The following is a 19253-nucleotide window of genomic DNA, read 5'->3' on the forward strand; positions in this document are numbered from 1 at the left end:
TTAAAAGTGTCCCCTGGAAACACTTCCGTTGTGGTGTGGGCTATTTGCATGTGTTGTCTTATTAGTGCGTGCTGTGGTTTATTTGCAGGTGTTGTCTTATTTGCAGGTGTTGTCTTATTTGCAGGTGTTGTCTTATTAGTGCATGTTGTCTTATTAGTGCGTGTTGTCTTATTAGTACGTGTTGTCTTATTAGTACGTGTTGTCTTATTTGCACGTGTTGTCTTATTTGCACGTGTTGTCTTATTGTTGCGTGCTGTGGCCTCTCAGGGCCACCATACTAGCTGGTCGTCTAGACAAAATACAAAAGGAAGTGTTCCTCACCACTTGAGGTTTCTGCCTAAACGGGAGTTTTTCCTCGCCACTGTCGCACTAAATGCTTGCTCTTGGGGGAATTACTGCAATTGTTGGGTTTTTGTCTAGACCTACTCTCTGTAAAGTGTCTTGAGATAACTCTTGTTATGTTTTGATACTAAAAATGTAATTGAATTGAGTGTAGTTGATATTTATACCATTATACTTCAATTTACAGGTACCTTAACTCAATTTGAGCATTCTGAAGCGCCATAAAACTAAGACAAAGAACCGTAACTGATGTTACAGTATTCTGCCTTGGCTTCTCTACGGCTTTTGAAGTTACGGCAAAGACAACACACAATTTTCTCCCCTAAACAATAAAATGTACTAAAGATATTTGTCCACATGATAAAGCAGATCTTTAATATTCCAAAAATGACAATAACTAATTTTCAACCAAAATTGAGTTACGGTCTTTTCGCTTTGCATGGCAGTACAGACCACAAGGTTTATGCTAGCAAGTAAGAATTGATCAAAATTAGCAGGTGTTTTATTTGGTTGGGACCCAAAAATATTGCAAGGGTATACAAGAGAAAGACTGATAAGATCAAGAAAGCATTTCTGCAAACATCACTGTCATAGAGAGAGACAGAGATGTTGTAAGATATTTGTGGTTCACTGAGGACAACAGCAGGAAGCCATGGGTTTGGCTCTTCCTACTAGCAGGCCCCTAGAGGAAGTATCTAAAACAGTAACAAGAACATCCAGAAGTGGTAGAGACCATTCAAACATTACTGTATGTAAATGGCCTTGTACCTAGTTCTCCACTCATTTTGCCCCAATAACAATGACAGCAAGGATTATCATGCTGGCTGCTGGCATGGAGTATGCTCATTGGTATTAGATAATGCTAATGACAACATGTGACTTGGTTGAAAACTCTTCAGCATCTTTAGCTGACTTTTTAATAGTTCCAGCTGAATATACCAACAATCTCTGGTAGTTGGGCTGCTATGCCCTGCTACACCCTGTAACGCCCTGCAGTGCCCTGCTATGCCATGAACTACTAAAACTACAGTACTATTTCTAGTAATAGTTCCATTATCCTTATTGTGACTATAATTGCCACTGTTCATCACACCCCCAACCGGCACCGTCAGACACCGCCTAAAGCCTGGGTCCGTCCAAGGTTTCTCCCTAAAAGGAAGTTTTCCTCACCACTCGAGGTTTCTGCCTAAACGGGAGTTTTTCCTCACCACTGTCGCACTAAATGCTTGCTCTTGGGGGAATTACTGCAATTGTTGGGTCTTTGTCTAGACCTGCTCTCTGTAAAGTGTCTTGAAATAACTCTTGTTATGATTTGATACTATAAATAAAACTTAATTGAGCTTAGTGGATATTAAAGTATAATATGTTATGTCGCTGTAATGCCCCTTACCTTTTGAAATGGTTACTATTGTAGGTAGGTAGCTAGTTTGGTGGGCATGCTATCATTTGCAACTTACATTAGAACAGATAAACTAACAGTTGAATCTATTCCTTACACTTTTGCTCTCATAAGAGCAACACTGTTTCACAGAAACAATTATTTGCTGATCTATCTATGATCGGACAAACAGGGACTACAGATGTAAGTTAGCTTATAACTAACTGGTACAGTTAAAAGGTTGTGCACTGTCCTGTCAAATAACAAATAATATACCATACATATACAGTTTGCAAATAAATCCCTGTTTGAGGTAGGGGGTTTAGCGACTGCCTAATTGGATGGTGGGTTGTGTGGCAGTGTATTCATTAATTTGCTTTTTGACATAAATACACAAACTACCCTGAGGGTTATTATTTTGTTATTAATTAATCTATCAATTTATTGTGCTTTTTTAATGCGTCCCCTTTCTTTGGCCTGCATAAGCCGTAAGCCTTCCATTCCTGGTACTAGTTGATCAAAAGTCTCTTCCATTTTAATTCATTGGAAATAAAATCTTTATTTGTTAGTGCAGCAGTGTCTGATTCTAGTTATTCTGGGTCTTGTCTATCTAGGTGTTGCTTAGTCACATCCGTTTGAAATGCTCTTGCATGGTATTTTGTTTGTGACCCGCAGGAAGTACAGATTAATATAAACCATTTCCTCTGCCTGAGTGGTGAAACAGCAGTAAACACCCATTGGTTCTGTCATTCTTTTAAGTCTTATTTTGAGTCATATATGTTCAAAGGCCAAAATAGGTCCTATTCTCTCCACTTTATTCAGTAATAAAGACCATTTAAGTATGAAAATCAGTTTATTGCAGTGACAGGGATGAATGATTGGTAATAGAGGGATCAAAGAGGGGTGTGGACTCCGTGACAAAAAAAGGGCCCTCGGGAGAAGCATGGTGGTTTAGTCTGAAGTGAATTTCTCATGGGTTCGAAAGGATTGGATACGAATTTGTGCGGAAGAGAAAAATGGGGCGAGAGATGCCAACCTGGTCTGGGATACTTTGCTTGAAACTGAATATTAGAGATGTTGAGATGTAGCAGGGAAAGGCGGACCCAAAATACAGAGAGCAGGCAGGCAGGCAGGAGTAAGTTGAAAACGAGGATTTAAGGATGAAACACAAAAAGAAACCAAGGAAGTCCTGAGCGCAGCAGCAGGCAAAAAAAACAATACCAAAAAATGAAGAAAAGGAGAATCCAACGAAAAAAACCAAGGGAGTACAAAAACACTGGAATAAACAAAGCACAGAAACTGATGGGAGCTGACACTGGGAGATACGACAAGAACACACAAAATGATCTGACAAAGGACAAGGGGAAACACAAAGACTAAATACACAGACTAATGAGATAACACAAGACAGGTGACACAAGGGCTGGGAAACAGGTGCAACACATTAGGCTGGGCAGAGTAATCAAAAAAGACGGGAAAACACAAGACAGGAAGTAAATTGAACAAGACAAGAAAGAAAACCAGAGACTTCAAAATAAAACAGGAAACAGAGCAAAATACGAAACGGAAAACAGACTACCAAAATAAGACAACACCAAAACCATAACAAGAGAAACAGAAGTGAGAATGGTGATGTCAGCCAGACTTGCATGCTGAGACTGGTTGTTGTAGGTGGAAATCACCACACTGTGAATTCGGAGTATTAGAGGAAACCAAAGAACGCCAGGAGAAACATGCACCCTAGTTTTAAGTCTAGGAAGGGACATAAATAGCATGAGGTGGTTTGATGCCAGAAAGGCCAAAGCAAATTGTGCTGTGGAACTAGTGTGAGTTCCAGTGCTGAGCAAGCTACTTGGAATGTGTAGCTAGTTAAACTAACAGGTATTCTACATTAATCAAAGCTTCACTAGACTAAAGCTACCCCCCCCCCCCAGAGAAATGTGGCAAGCTAAGCTACAGCAACATGGCAAAGGTAGTTTGCAGCATCACATCAAAGCTGCCGGTGTTTCTTTTATTTATTTTTTTTACAATGAACCAACTTAATTTCAACTCTATTATAGTTTTAGTTATTCTGTTTATTTATTTTATATTTAAGTCCATTTAGTTTCTGTATAATTCAGTCTTTAATTGTATTTGTCTTTTACCTACCTCATTGTTTGTTGATTTATGCCAAGGGGCTGCTGTAACACTTTAATTTCGCTTTGAGATAAAGAGTGATAAAGTCTATCTATTTATTTATCTTTATGATAGGCACTTTAAAGAGTCATATTTTTATTAGGCCCACTCTAGTAGCTATATTTACATACGTTCCAAGCGAACTAATGTAATGTATACTTTATTTATTAATGTTACAATGTTTTCACTCTGTTGTTATTACACACTGGCCTGAATTACACACACATGCTCAGTACCTATACATGCACTAATGGAGAGATGTCAATATATGTTTATTTATTAAAGTTTGAATGCTGCTACTTGTAGTGCCGCCGCTACTACCCAACACTGGTGAGTTCCCTGGAACATGCATGTGAGATGAGCTGAGTTGGGTTAGACTTTGGGAGGTTGCAGATGGATGTCTGGAGGAGTGTAAAGAGTGGCTAAAGTGAAAAAAGCTGTTGGCCAAGGGGGAGACATTGGTCATGTGAAATGAAATGCCCTTGCACGTGTGACAGGTAATCTGTGGCCTTGGGAACATTTATTCCACAGACAGACAGCCACTAATGACTGATCAGCCGTACCATTAAAAGTGAAAAAAAAAAGTAATTTTCTTAAATTAACCAAATCACATTCATATATTTTCAGTCTTTTGACTCAACTTGCCAAACAAAACATGATATTGCCTTTTAATGCATTTTCAATGGTTGAATCGATCCAGCTTCTATAGTCAGGAATTTTGGAATAACCTTTAATTTCCGGGCCACCTGAGTGTGGTCGGAAGTTGTGGGACACCAACCCGTACGCCTTTCCATTTTCACAGACCAGTGGAATACCAGACTCTCCCTGGAAGTACATACAGAGTATGGAGTGATTGCTTCAACAACAGTCAATTTATTTTCATTGTTCACCAATGTTTGTTTATCCATGTTATGTTACAAAAATATGTACCATACCAGGTCCAGAATCTCTCTCTGAACAGTACAAGTTGGTATTAGGACACTGCTTACTGTCAATCAGTGTTACACTGACTTCCATGAGTACGACAGACATGTAACTTCTTGTAGTCATGTCTGTTCCTCCCCAGCCAGAGAGTATACATGATTTTGGCAGAGAGCCATCACCTTGGCCTGCGAGAACAATGGGTTTCACATTTGCGCTGAATTTTGCCTTTGAAAAAAATGCCAATTAACCAGAGCATGTTTTTCTTCCATCCTGGAATGCTGTGTGGACTAGCCAGACCCTCCTCCGCAGCGCTGTGGAGGAAGGTCTGGCAAAGCGAGACTAATTATTAATAAAGCCTTGCAGTTGCGTCTTTTTCACCTTTCTGTGCCTCCCTTATTTTGTAGGTGCAGAAGGCATCATCCTTCATTTCAGGAGTCAGGATGATGTGGCGCTCTACTACAGAGCCAGCAGAGCAGCTATGGTGAGTGTCACAGTGATGTAAGTGAAGTAGGTCGTTATGTAGTGTTTCCACTGTAAATGTGCAGATATTAATATAAAAACTCCTCATCATGCCTTGCTATGACTGTTTCTGAAAACTCTAAAAGCACTTAGCCTTATTTATTAGTATGAAAAATGTTTCAACAACCCCTTAAATATGCCCATCTACCCGTTACAGAATAAAGTAGGATTAGGATTTTGCGGTGTTCATTTTAATTTAGTGGTACAAGAGCTTAAATTACACTTGATACAGTCAGAAGCATGCTTATATTGTCGTTCAACATATGCTCAATTACTCAATATGTAGAACAACTGATAGAGCTGTGTTATGAAACATTTTGTGTTAAAGTGCCCATATTATGAAAAAATCACTTTTTCTGGGATTTGGGGTGTTCTTTTGTGTCTCTGGTGCTTCCACACACATACAAACTTTGAAAAAAATCCATCCATGCTGTTTTGAGTGAGATACGGTTTCTGAATGTGTCCTGCCTTCAGTCTCCTGGTGAGCTGGTCAAAATCGGCTCGGACTGTGACGTCACAGTCCGAAATGAGCTGGCTAACCACAACCGTTAGCTCGTAGCATGCTACGTCGTTCTCAATAGCAAAGCACTGCTACAACACACACAAGTTCACCATAATCTCCAAAAGAACTACTTACATGTGCGCCCTCATTTAGAAGTCTCCCAGCTAATCCTGCCTTGTAACTGACCAAAGTTGGAGAAACAGGCTTTCTTTTACTGTCTCTAGAGTTAGCTAGCTGACATGCTCTACATCTGAGCTACTGAGCATGTGCGAGTGCAATCAAAGATAGTAGTGAAGAAGAAGATGAAAAGAGGTCTCACTCTGTAGCTAAAACAGAAACCAGGTGAAAAGAGGATCTGCAGCAGTGAGAGAGAGCTGTGCAGTACAACTAAAATATGGTGTTTTTTGAAAATTAAACCATGTAAACCTATTCTGGTACAACCTTAAAATACAGTTATGAACCTGAAAATGAGCATAATATGGGCGCTTTAAGCTTAAGTGACTTTTTATACTTGAGTATCAGTGTCCATACCAGTTCTTATCCATATCTTAACTATGGACCACCACTCAATCATTTAAGCAATATCCTCCTTTGCTGCAACAAATAAGTTTGTATTGCTATTTCTAATAATTCAGTAATTAAACATTCAGATTGTTCAGTTCTTTTGCACTTATTACTCTTCCTTTAGCCTCCAAGGTTTCATCAAAATCCAAGGATTCGTCAAAGCCACTGATACATTTACAGTACGTCCAGCACCACGTTAGGACTGTCTGCACTCTATGAATCAGGTTATCATACTAGTTTGGCTACACTGAAGGCGCTCCTGAGTAAAAGGCATGAGACGGGGCATTTGGTGATTGGCAATCAACTATTTCATGGGGATGATGCAGCACTGCTGCAACTTTTAAGGACCCTGATAACAGCTTAACAACCCTGATAACAGCTTAACAACAGCTCTGAGACAACAAATATATATATATATATATAATATATATATATATATATATATATATATATATATATATATATATCACACCCCTTTGTCCTGGACTCTGTCCAGCTCTAGGCCTCTAAATTATTCAGGGAAGAAAGCAGTGGAGTGAGGATCTAGTGGCCATTAGAAGAACTACATCTAAAGATGATTGCAAATTTGGCTTAAACATTGAGTGGTTGCTTATGTGATATTTTTCACTACTAAAATTTTCCAAATGGGTTTTCAGCATGAATGATGTATGTGCATGTATAGTACAGTTATGTTCAATAATGCGATCAATAATATGGTCATATAAACAATATAGAAAAAGCTTTACTAATTTCATAAGGTTTCTTCCACTTGTTATTATTTGGGATATGCTGGTCACAGATAAACAACCTATGTATCCATATAACGGGTTTAATGATTTTACCTTCATACAAATTAGGAATGTAAAGATAAGATAAGATGGGAATCATCATACAGTGCGTGTAGATGAATTTCATACTGTAGATGTAGATATGTTAAACACCCATAATTACTAAAGAGGTGTCTGTTAAAACAGGTCTAAACTTACAAGTAAACATAACTGGATATAACTGACCCACACATTTAATAGTAAGAGTGTTTGAGTTGTAGTAAAAAGGTGGCCTGTTTTCATGCCTAAAAAATCTCAAAGGTTGAACAGAATGTACTTGTATAATTGGAAAGTCTATCCTTAACCTCTCTGTCAGATATAGCTACAAATGCATTTACAGGTTCTGTTAAACAACAGGCAGAGACTTGTTTAGTTTTAGAACTTACAAATGAGAAGAGTTTCAGTTGTGACTTCAATAAGTGAAGCTTTTCTAGCTGCATGGATACACTTTGTTCACTAGGAGGCAGTGTTGTCTTTTTGTTGATTTAATTTACGCTCAAACAGAGACGTGTACAGTAGCACTGAGAGAACAACAGTTTATTGTTTAAAAAGATGGTACAAAACAAACTTAAAGGATCCTGTGTTCTCATTTAATCAAGTCAAAAAGAAGATACACAAAGCAGCAATGTAGATAATGCATATACTGTTGTATTTATGAGCAGGATGACATTTGACATTTATTAAACAGTATTTGAGTCGATTATAAGCCTAATTAATGTGTGTCATGATTGCTAAAATAACCTGCATGTGCTTGGATCAAATTTTCTTGGATTAATGTAAGGTTTATTCAAATAAAGTTAATAATATTAAAGTTCAAAGCCCCCTGCAGCAGAACAAAACAGCTGTATGATGAAAAAAAGCCAAACATGTCACCTAAATGAACCAAATCACATTCATATATTTTAATCTTTTGACTCACTTTCTCAAACAGAAAGTTATTTTGTATCATTTGGTAACGTCAAAGTGATTTTAAATAAATCTGTGTAAAGTAAGCAAGTCTTTGGTATAGTCTCATAGCTTTGGAATAAGTTGTGATATTAGCATCTCAATTATCAGCTCTCCAATGTTTTACAAACATTCAAGTAAAACGTTGTGATTTGGTCAATGGTTAGATGAATTGGAGCTTTCAATGTTGGTTCATAATCAAATCGATCCAGCTTCTGTAGTCAGGAATCTTAGCATAACTATATTTGTTTAGGGCACCTGAGGACACCACACCGTACGCCTTTCCATCTTCACAGACCAGTGGACCTCCGGAGTCTCCCTGGAAGTACATACACAGTATGCAGTGATTGCTTCAACAACAGTCAATTAATTATCATTGTTGCCCAACGTTTTTTTTGTCCATTTTATGTTACAAAAATACGTACATTACCAGGTCCAGTCTCCCCCTCAGTGCAGTATGATTTTTCCTTTTCACACTCTGTACTTATTGTTACATTGGCTTCCATGAGTATGACAGACATGTGTTTGTCCTTGTCTGTTCTTCCCCAGCCGGAGATTATACATGATTTTGGCAGAGAGCCATCACCTTGGCCTGCGAGAGCAATGGGTCGCACATTTGTGCTGAAATTTGCCTTGGAGCTCAACTTGAGGAACAGGGAGAGAGAAAAGTATATTTTAAAAGTATTTAAACGCTCCTCTTGATCAATGCATTCAATAGAACATTTGTAATGAGAAACAAAAAAATTGGAAATCACAAGTTTCTGCCATAAAGTACAAGGATTTCTAAGTACAATTGTGTTTTATTTTACCTTAAGAAGCATTATGTCATTGCTCAAATCAGTTTCATTGTAGTCTTTACGTGGAAATGTTTGTACCACAGATGTACGCTGGATTCCATTACTCTTATGGAAATTGTGAACTCCTAGTAGGACTGTGTAGGAACTGAAATGACAAAATGAAGTGCAAAAAAAGTTACCTGGGAGTCCTTTTTTTTTCCGTCAGAGCATTGTATTTATAAAATAAAAATATTAAAAGACTCAGCTTTAGGTCACAATTCACAAATCCATGAAGCACATTTCCCAGACTTAATGTTTGAGAAGGTTGAGAATTCCCAGTAAATAATCATAAAGTGTGTTAAACTAACCAGGCCATGCAGTGGGCTGCAGTCATCACAAAATCCTCCTTCAGAAGAAAGCCACCGCAGTGTTTTGTTTTACCACTCGGCATGTGCCCCTCCAAAAGCACCATGTAGGGTCTGCTATGTGCCGCAGCCTCCCAACCTCCAATGATTTCCCCTGTATGAACTGACAAAAAGTGCAGGTGTGACCGAAACTAAAAACTAAATGGACCAAAGAAAAGTGATTAAGAAGTGATTAAACAAGTTTATCTATCGTCATTCACCAAATGTCTCACAGTACTGATATAAACCGCACGCTAAACTACAGCTATAAACAGTAAGGTACATAATGCCACAAAAACTTAACTTACCTTGACCATCAAGAGTCAGAGCAAGTATCAGTATTAGCAGTTCACAGTGGATAGACATGGTGAGATCACAGTCCAGCTGAGCTCCTGAAAAGCAGTGGCTCACATCACTGACAGGTTCAGTCTTTAAATGCTTCCTTGTATTAGGGTGGGTCGTTTGCATATGCAAATGATGTGGCTTTGAACCACATTCATGAGGGGACGTCTCTCCCTTCAGAGCATGAGTGGGACAATGTTAAATTAAGTACATACGGTATGGTGCATGTGGTGTACATACACCATAGTATTGTATTGATGCCTCTGTGGTAACACACACAGCCTTGAACATATCTATTGGCATTTTGTGGCCAATGCTGTGGCTCCCTCAGAGGTCACAGAACACCACATGAAACATTCTAATTTTGTGATGTCATAATACAGTACATAAAATAGGTCTTGGAAAATGTGATCGTTGAGCTATATATAAATAATATATATATATATCATCCCAATGAATTATGAATTGTGAAACAGGCCAGAGTTAGTCAGTAAAACTTAAAAAGGTAAAAATCTACTGTGTAACAGTATAGGCCTATGTGGCGATTCTTTTTGGCAGGCTTTTTGTAGCCACTACAAAACTGCTCATAATAATGATGAACTTTGCAACAAAAAGAAATATGCATATCTAAAAAAAAATGCACATAAGTCAAGACTTTTAACCTCATCCCTGCTCTGCCTCTGAGAGAGTTATCTAACTATAAATATTTGTGTTCATTTGTGTGTCTCCTGCATGCACAATCCAGCAGCAGGGGCGAGAAGTTGCTACATCCCTAGGCGGCGGCTCATTGTTTTGAAATTGATTATGAACCCCGGTCTCCTGGCTGAAAGTCCTGTGTTGTTTGACCCACCCACTACCCCAACCTGCCTCCTTACACATGGATTTTTGAGTCTTTAATACTACTCTTTGCCATTGTTGCTTTTCATACTATGTAATCCTACACCGCCGCGGTCGAGCTGCTGCTTTGTCCGGTGCGTCTCATAAAGGCGCCAAAGTGTGCCTTATGTGTCAGTATGAGAGCCACTGACCAATGCCCTGTCCCAATACCCGCACTACGCCCTAAGGTCTTCCTCGAAGTGGACACTTGTTGAAAGTGCACTTAGGGGAGTAAGTGCGCAAGGGCTCGAAGCTGTGAAGAGCAGAATTGGGACAGTTTTGCACACGTCACTATATACGTCACTTCTACGTCACTTCTGTTTACAGGAGAGCAAACCTGGCGCTGGCCGCACTTGCGGTATTCGCAGTACTCCTGCTAAAATTTATTAGAACTCACCACCATGTTATGGCCATGTTAACACTCATATCCCTGGCTAGAGGCATTTCTGTGCCCCGTGAATAGCCGCTTATTCTCTGCCCTGAACTTTATAAAATTGAATATCAGCTCGTCGGACCCTGACAAAAAGAATGTGAAATCATTGTATCATCATGTATTATGTTATGTATCGCTCATATTCTGATAAAAAAAAAACTATTTTCACTTACACTTAAAAATAAATGTATTCTCCAAATGTATTCTTCTATTGGTTTTCCTCTTCCAAATAGGCGGTATAATTCTGAATAATTCTTCCTTTTTCTTCTGAGTTTTCCCGGCGTCCGACCATAGCAACCGTTTTGCTCCCCCATTGGCTAGCTGTTCGAAACGTCAAGACACTACAAGGATTCTGGGTAATACCCTAAAGCAAAGTGAGGTCTGATGCGGACTTGCAAAAAGGGTGCATTAAGTGCGCTCATGAGCACCCCTGGAGAACACCATTAGAGGATCGGGACACCCTACAGTCTTGCACCCCTTAGCGAGAACGCGCATTTAGGGGCACAAGGTTGCAAGTGCGGGCCTAGTGTCAGTTTTGGATGACTTCCCAGTAAGCACACATACGTCGGCACGACGTATGCAACTAATCGCTTCGTCTGCAATTGATCGCGGGTCATAAAGAAGAATAATGAAGCGTCGTTTATTGAGCGTCTGGACGTCTTATTATAATGGAAATCTATACATCGCAGCGACGTGTTAACTATGTCGGTGAGATGTATTAAAAGTTCCTCAGTTGTTCACGTGTCATTTGGAAGCATCGTTTATTGAGCGTCTGGTTGTCTTATTATGATCGCAATCTATACATTGCAGCAAAGTATTAACTATGTCGGTGAGATGTATTTAAAGTTCCTCAGTTGTTCGCGGGTCATAATGAAGCGTCGTTTACTGAGCGTCTGGACGTCTTATTATAATGGAAATCTATACATCGCAGCGACGTATTAACTATGTCGGAACGATGTATTAAAAGTTCCTCAGTTGTTAGCGGGTCATTTGGAAGCATCGTTTATTGTGCGTCTGTATGTCTTTACTGTACACACACACTATTGATGTGATGAACAGTGAATCTGAATTCTGCCCAGCAACATATTGCCACAGTCGATAAAGTAAGGAAAAGAAATTGCCAGTCTACGAAGGGTTAGGATGGAGACTAGTTCGTTGCTGCTGTCAAACCCCATGGTAAGCATTATTTCATCTTAACGTAACGTTAATACAAATATTTAGACGTTTTTTTCATGTAGAAGTTCGTGTTCATCTGACAAATAACAAGATGTGTTAGCTAGCTAGTAGCTAAGTTACGCAATGTCATGGTTTAAAGTAACTTTAGAGCCGTTAGATTAAAAAAAAGAGCCATTAGATCAGGCTAACATCACACTAGAGCTGAAGATCTTTACCCGAACCCGACGGGATCCGAAGGGTTCGGTCTTAATTTCTATTACTTTACACGGGCTCGGGCCGGGCTCGGGCTTGCGCTTCGGGTTGCATGGTAAATGAGCAGTCAGCTGATGCGTTTCGATTAGCGTGAAAATGGATCCTGAGGAGGTGAAACGGAGGCTGGTCTCTGGAGGACTTAGCCTACTTCTTTGTTCCAACTTCCAAGTGGCCTATAGCCTCTGTTAGTCATGAATAAATGATGTTAAAACATGTATAAATGACTCATTTTTTACGAAAGACAAAGGAGCTGTGTGCGTGCGGCGCAGTCTCTTTTCTTTCTCTCCCTTTTCCGGCGAAGTGGTGCGTGTGCCCGCTTCGGGGTTATAGCGCGCGTGTCCACGCTATTCTCCGACACTATGACTGCTGATAGACGGCCTTTTTGTACAGTCGGGCTGTAAACGGGTTCGGGCTTTTAAAAAGCTGTCAATCAAAATGTACTTGTTGGGATCGGGCCGAACTCTGTCGGGCTCGGGCCTTTTCGGGCCGTACATTTAAGGCCCGATTACAGCTCTACATCACACTAGCCGCCCTTTTTCACATTAATTTAAAATTAAAATATCCGTGCTCTAGCTAGTTATATGTACTAATCTGACTGAATCTGAATGTAAAGTTAACGTTAGCTATGTCAGTTGCAGTACAGGCCAGTTAACTTTAACTAACGTTAGGCTGCTAGATAGCTAGCTAGCTGGCTAGCTAATTGAACGTTACCCAATATCCCTTAACGTTAATTTTAGCTAGCTAAGAGTAACTGAGTGTTGCACCATACTTTGCTCATATCGGTTAATTAGATTTTTTTGTGATTAAATGGAACTAAAACTCAACTGGGAACATTTAAAGCTGAAGAGTTTTTATAGAATCAAAATGTAAAAGGTAAATTCGGCATGTAGCGTTAGCTAGCTGGCTAGCTAATCTGCCAACTAGCTAACGTTAAATCATATTTAAAAAAAGGTGAAGAGGTTCAGGGGCCGTCTAATGGCAGGCTAACGTTCGTTCTTATCACATTGTGATTATAATGTTTTATTTTTACCCTGCTTATAATTATTTATAGTAATTATTATTACCAAAATAACACTATGTAAAATTAGTTTTAGGACAGTTTAGCTGGTAAGAATGTGGTTCGTTTCTGTACACTCGACATTAGCTAGCTAAATCTGGTTAACAACTGATTTTGAAAACGGGGTTCGGAGTGCCAACGGTCATAAAACATCAGTTATTAGATGGTGCCCGTTTTCGTTGGCTAACGTTAGCCTTCAAAACACCCCAATGAGCATCGTCACCTGTTACCATCATTTTCTTACTGATATATTACTAGGGTTGGGTATCGAAACCCGGTTCCACTATGGAACGCAAACGGTAGTATTCGGACCGGATTAGAACTCAAATTTCGGTTCCGACTGAAATATTTTCCCTCTGTCGCTCCGGACAGCAGGAGACTCTTTTTTCTTTCTCCCTTTTCTGCCGTAATGCGGCACACGTGCCCGCAGACAGTGTGAAGCGCGTGTCCGGGCTATTCCCCCGACATGCACTCTACAATCACTTCTTCTTCTTCTTCTTCAGTTGCTTGTTTAACGGCGGATGCGGACTAACTTAGCGCACTACCGCCACCCTCCAGATAAATTGTGCATGATCATCACTATGGCTTACATCCTTGAGAATACTGTAGCCTGCAAGCTACAAAAAAAAAATATTCTATTCTATATTCTGTCAATGAGTCCAGTGTTCTTTAAAAATGCAAGCATATACTTTATTACTCTATGATCGGAGCCCTTAGACAAAAGATCTCTAAGAATAAAACTTTCCCCACTGCCCTCTATTTTCCTTTTCAGAAAAAACCTTTCTCTATTAAATTTCCTACACATCATAAAACGTTTTCCACTATAATGTTTTGACAACGAGTCTGAGCATATAGCTACTCTTATCGGTTTACTTTGCTCTACCCACTGCAATGCCATCACAGTAGCTATCAACTCTGCTGAAAACACTGATAAATGATCCGAAACTCTTGCAGAAAACTTAATATCAAACTCTGGTATCACATATGCAATTGCCACTTTCCCTGTATCTGGTTGCTTTGACCCATCAGTAAAAATGTGCACATACCCATAATAGTTATCCACATACCTCATAGCCATTTGTCCACTATCCCCCTTATAATTTTTTATCTTTTCATGCAAAGTTATATCAGCATTTGGAACCGGTAGCAGCCACGGCGGGTGCGGTGGATAGACTACAGATGGACCAAATTCGAAATGTTCTACAGCCGCTTGCTTTACCTTTTCATGTATGCTTGCACTAAACATCTCTCTCTTACTTTTTGCCTGCTCCCATGTTGAAATGAGGACACTTTTAGTTGGATGGTCTTCCATATGTCCTTTTAGATGAACAAAATATGACAGTGACATTTGCAGTCGTCTCAACTCAAATGGCATTTCCCCTACTTCAACCTGAAGCGCTGATATAGGGGAGGTTCTCATGGCTCCTGAACATATCCAGAGGGCTGAACCCTGAATAACAAGCTTCTTTAATTCAGACTTTGCAGCAGACCCATAAGCCACACACCCGAAATCAACAATAGATCTAATTAATCCCACATGTAATCTTTTCATTGAAGTCATATCTGCTCCCCACTCCTTATTGCACAAGCACCTAATTATAGTAATGACTTTTTTACACTTGTTAACTACCTTTTCAATATGATTATGCCAGGTAAGCTTAGAATCAAAAAGCATACCTAAAAATCTCACACATTTTACTCTTTCTAAATCTCTACCATACAATTGCAACGTAAACCTTTCTTCAAACACTACCTTGGTTTTCTCAACAGAGAACCTGAATCCCCATTTCCCAGCCCATTCTTCTACACAGTCGATAGCTTTTTGCAAATTTTTAACAATGAATTGAACATTTTTACCCCTTTTCCAGAGAGCACCGTCATCTGCAAACAATGATTTACCTATACCATAATCAAGTGTATCATATATATCATTTATCATAATAGAGAACAAAATTGGTGAGATAACACTTCCTTGGGGTACACCATTTTCCACAAAAACACAATCAGAGAAACTACTATTTATCCTCACCTGAATTTGCCTATTGCTTAAAAAATCCTTAATCCAGCAATACATTTTCCCTTCTATTCCAAGCCTTCGGATTTTATTTAACACACCATCCTTCCAAAGCATATCATACGCTTTTTCCATATCAAAAAATATAGCAGCTACTACGTCTTTACACACTTGGGCCTTTCTTATATCACTCTCCAATTTAATAACTGGATCCATAATTGACCTTTCTTTCCTGAAGCCGCTTTGGAACGACGTTATCAGATTTTGAGACTCAACAGAAAAAGTCAGTCTCTCCACAATCATTCTCTCCATTATCTTACCTAGGTGGGATGACAAAGCAATTGGTCTATAGCTAGAAGCCACAGTAGGATCTTTCCCTGGCTTTCTAATTGGAATAATAACTTTGAAAAAAATTTGGAATTGTCCCTTGTTCCCATACCTTATTGAATAACTCCAATACAGTATGAAGAGCTTCGTTACCGAGATACTTCAACATTGCATAACTTATTAGATCTTTTCCCGTAGCTGTTACCTTCGCCTTACTCACAGCCTTCTTTAGTTCACCTAGTGAAAAACTCACATTCAAGCTATCATCTCGATCCTCTACATTTTCTAAAAGATATTGGTACTGTCTTTTTGTTGCCTCTCTTTTATGTCTTTCATCTTCAGTTAAGGTAAAACTACTATGAACATTAGCTATATCTTTGACCATTAATGCTGCTTTATCTCCATCCTCCACTGCCATAGTCTCACCATTCTTAAGGACTGGATAACTCCAAGATTGCCGCACCCCACTCATTTTTTTACAACAACAACAACTCTCCACACATCATTTACGGAGGTTTGTCGTCCTATAGTGTTACAATACTTTATCCAGTAATTCTTTTTTACTTTCCTAATTACTTTCTTCACCTTAGCCTGCTCTCTTTTATATTCCATATACTTTTGAAAGCTTAAACTATTTTTAAACTCTTTAAATACTTTATTTCTAGTGCTTATTGCTTGCGTGCAGTCACTTGTCCACCATGGTACCAATTTCCGCCTCGTACTTCCCGGCCTTGACTCGGCAATAGAAGCTCTTGCAGCTTCCACCATAGCTACACTAACATTTTCTGCAAATTCATCCACATCATCTATCACCTCAACCTGACCCATATTCCTATCACTTAAAACTGTAAACATTATCCAATCAGCTTTATTAAAATGCCATCTTTCAGAGAAACTCTGATTTAAATTGCAGCTCCTATTACCCATCCTACATAAAATCGGATAATGGTCACTTCCAATCGTTGTCTCACTATAAACTTCCCATATTATTTGATCTGCAAGGGACTGAGAAACTAAAGTCAGATCCAATACAGACTGTACTCTCACCCCAATACGAGTAGGTGACCCATCATTTAAACAAACCAACCCTTTCCTATCCATAAGTTCTTCTAAAACCAAACCATTATGATCTGTTCTATCCCCTCCCCACAGAGAACTATGTGCGTTAAAATCTCCTAACCATATTACTTTGCCACCTTCTTGCCCTTCAACCAGCTCCAGTGCATCAATATCAAGTCTTTTACAGGGATTATAAAAATTTACAATATTTAAACTACCATTGTCACACCAAACCTTAGTAACTAAATACTCTAAGCCTTCACCCTTACCTAAAACTCTGTAGGGAACCCCCACCTTAATAAAAGTAGCACATCCACCCCCACTACTATCACTCCTATCACTTCTTTCACACACATACCCATTTAAAACAAAATTTAGATGAGGTTTCAGCCATGTCTCAACATGCAAATAATCTCAGGTTTAATCTCTAGTTCGGAGATAAACCTCTTGAGCTCTTGCCCATTTGCCACCAAGCTTCTAGCATTCCACTGTAGAAAATAAATGTTTGTTTTTTTTTCCTTCCTTTTCTTTTCTTTTCCCTCCTTCCCTTCCTTTTCTTCCTTTTAAGTCTTAGCTTGTAAAATCAACGTAGGCAACTGTGAGACAGGCTATGATAAGGATGTTGGTTTCTCAGATTTATCTCTGTTCTGGAGTTCTTCATAAATGCTCTCCCACATAATGTCTTTGATACCCAGATACCTATTGGCACTTTTAACCACAATAGCTGTCTTCTCAGACCTGTGTCTTGCTTGCGACGTACAATTAATAACTTCCGCAATAAAGCACAGAAATTCTTTCTTCTTAACAATCAGGAATTCCTCACCAACAACTGAGGTTTTAGCAGCTCTTGCTGTCTGTCTCACTAAATTTGGCTCAGCTTGAACTCTCTTAGCTGCCTCAGCATAAGACAACCTTCCTTCAGCCCTAATATGCTGGATTTCAACTGCTCTCTTTCTGGTTTCACACTCCCTGTACCCAACACTATGCGGTCCCCCACAGTTAACACACTTCTCTTGCACCCCAGTTCCACATGTACCATAGACATGCTCTCCTCCACAGCGTCCACATGTTTGAGTGCCTTTGCAGTAAGCAGCTATGTGACCATATTTCTGGCATTTAAAACACCTCAACGGAGGGGGCACATACATCCTTACATTGAAGTTCATATATCCGACAGTGACATATTTAGGCAGCTCTTCCCCTTGAAACTCCACTAATACTGAAAGACTATCAACCTTCTCTCCAGACCTCCACATTTTGAGCCTCTTCAGGCTAGTCGCATGTCCTCCCTCAATGCTATCCTTTAGCTTTCCCAAATCCTCTTTTATGGGAATACCATAGATAACTCCCCTACACACCACTCCTGCTGCCATTTTTTCCTTCACCTCAAGAACTTCTTTTTTGCAAACATTCTTCAGCTTTAAAGCGCCCATATTATACTCATTTTCAGGTTCATAATTGTATTTTCAGGTTGTACCAGAATAGGTTTACATGGTTTAATTTTCAAAAAACACCATATTTTTGTTGTACTGCACAGATCTCTCTCACTGCTGTAGATCCTCTTTTCACCTGGTTTCTGTTTTAGCTAGAGAGTGAGACCTCTTTTCTTCTATGTCTTCTGTACTATCTTTGATTGCACTTGCACATGCTCAGTAGCTCAGATGTAGATCATGTCAGCTAGCTAGCTCCATAGAAGTAAAAGACAGGCTGTTTCTCCAACTTCAGTCACTTACAAGGCAGGATTAGCTGGGAGACTTCTAAGTGAGGGCGCACATGTAAGTAGTTCTTTTGTAGATTATGGTGAACTTGTGTGTGTTGTAGCAGTGCTTTGCTATTGAGAACGAGGTACCATGCTAGTGTTAGCATTAGCGTTAGCATGCTAACGCTAACGCTACGAGCTAACGGTTGCGGTTAGCCAGCTCGTTTCGGATTGTGAAGTCACAGTCCGAGACGATTTTGAACAGCTCACCAGGAGACTGAAGGCAGGACACATTCAGAAACCGTATCTCACTCAAAACAGCATGGATGGATTTGAAGTTTGTATGTGTGTGGAAGCACCAGAGACACAAAAGAACACCCCAAATACCAGAAAAAGGTTTTTTTTCATAATATGGGCACTTTAAGGCTTTCAATTGCTGGCCCTTGTCTTTACACACTATCATCAAATCACCATCAAACTGCACACTAGCTCTGACTATCTCACCCACCTTCTCGCGCAAAAACTTAGTGAGAGCCACAGGCCCCACTGACTTAATATCATGACCCTCTTTGAACTTTACCAGCACTTTCAGTCCTTCCTGATCCATTTTCTGCCTCACCACTCGCTCATTCGCGTCGTCTGACTCGCTGAGCCCCCTCTTC

The 19253-nt window shown here is 39.5% G+C and overlaps 1 pseudogene; it reads right to left on the reverse strand.

The window, feature by feature from the left end:
- Positions 1-7751: 7751 nt before the first annotated feature.
- LOC120566141 lies at positions 7752-9911 on the reverse strand (annotated as a pseudogene).
- Positions 9912-19253: the final 9342 nt, after the last annotated feature.

This window comes from Perca fluviatilis, chromosome 9 (assembly GCF_010015445.1).
Source record: "Perca fluviatilis chromosome 9, GENO_Pfluv_1.0, whole genome shotgun sequence".
Classification (NCBI taxonomy): Eukaryota; Metazoa; Chordata; class Actinopteri; order Perciformes; family Percidae; genus Perca; species Perca fluviatilis.